Raw genomic sequence first — 1,811 nt, forward strand, 5'->3', positions numbered from 1 at the left:
AAGGTAGGAACTCAGGGCAGGAACCTGGAGGCAGGAGCTGGAGCACAGGCCATGGAGGAATGCTGCTTACTGGCTTGCTCCCCTGGCCCCTGCTCAGCCTGCTCTCTTACCCAACACAGGGCCACCTGCCCAGGGGTGGCACCACCCACAGTGGGCAGGGTCCTCCCACATCACTCAACAATCAAGAAGATGCCCCTCAGACATGGCCACAGGCCAGTCCAATAGAGTCAATTCCCCAATTGAGGCTCCCTCAACCCAGGTGTGTCAAGTTGACACTAAAGCTATCCAGCACAGAGGGATTCCTGTGAGCAGCTGTGCGCCACCTAATTAGAGAAGTTAGGTGAACACACAAAATCTATCAAAAACTGTCAAAATTGACTTGAAGAAATAGAAGAGACTGGATTAACAACAAAACAAAATGTCCCATAAGAAAATCCAAGACTCAAATGGCTTCACAGGAAGTTTTATCACACATATTTGAAGGAGAATAAACAACTTTAAAAAAAATATTTTTATTTTATGTGTATGTTTTGCCTGCATGCATGCAGTGTACTACATACATGCAATGCTCACAGAGACCAGAAGAGGGCGTTGGATCCCCTGGAACAGATGTTATGGATGGTTCTTAGTCACTACGTGGGTGCTAGGAACCAAACCCAGGCCTTCTGCAAGAGCAACCAGTGCTCTTAACTGCTGAGCCACCTCTCCAGCCCCAAGAACTAGCAACTTTTAAAGTCTTCTAAATATATGAGAAGATGGAACAATTTCTAGCATTTTCTTTGAGGTCAGTGTTGTCTTGACACCAAAACTGGACAAAGTCAGCATAAGGAAAGAAAGCATCAGATCAATGCTCCTTATATTAGGATCTTCAAACATTCAAGAAAATACCCAGAAACAATCTAGTAACATTTAAAAAAAAATTATGCACAATAAATGCAAGGTTGGTTTAACATATGGAAGTCAATCAATCCACTGTATCGTATTAATTAACCAAGGATAACACTACTGGATCCTCTCAATAAAAGCACAAAACATTTGACAAAGTTAATACTTTTCATGATTTAAAAAAAGATAAACTCGGGGAGCTGGGTATGGCATCACCCACCTTTAATCCCAGCACCTGGGGTGGGGGAGCAGAGACAGTCAGATCCCTGTGAGACTGAGGCCAGCCTGGTTTACATAGCAAATTCCAAGCCAGCTGGGGCTACAGGGATACCCTGTCTCAAAAAACAAATGAACAAAAAATACTTAGGAATTGATTTAACCAAAGAAATGTAAATTTGTATAGTAAAAACTACAAAATACCACTAGAAGGTATTTAAGAAGACCTAACAAGTAGAAAGATGTCTCATTCTCACAAACTGGAAGAATTAATATTGTTACAATGGCAGTAACTCCCCACATTGATCTACAGATTCAATGTAATTCCCACCAAAATTTCAAATGTTACTAGGTCTGGTGGCTCCTACCTGCAACACTCAGCATTCACAGGGCTGAAGCCAAAGTTTTATAAGTTCAAAGCCAGCCTGAGCTACATAGCAAGACCTTATTTTGGGGGGGGGGATCAGCTTTTTTTGCAGAAAATGTAAAAATTGATTCTAAAATTCATGTGGAATCATTCTGATCAAAGGAACAGTTAACCAAGAAGATATTACAATTCTTAACATATATGCACCAAATTCTGGTGCACCCAAATTCATAAAAATGACACTGCAGGACTTTAAGACGCAGATTAACCCCAACTCAGTAATAGTAGGGGACTTCAATACCCCACTGTCTCCAATAGATAGGTCAAGTGGACAAAGACTTAA

This window comes from Nannospalax galili, unplaced genomic scaffold (assembly GCF_000622305.1).
Source record: "Nannospalax galili isolate Female #2095 unplaced genomic scaffold, S.galili_v1.0 scaffold101, whole genome shotgun sequence".
Lineage (NCBI taxonomy): Eukaryota > Metazoa > Chordata > Mammalia > Rodentia > Spalacidae > Nannospalax > Nannospalax galili.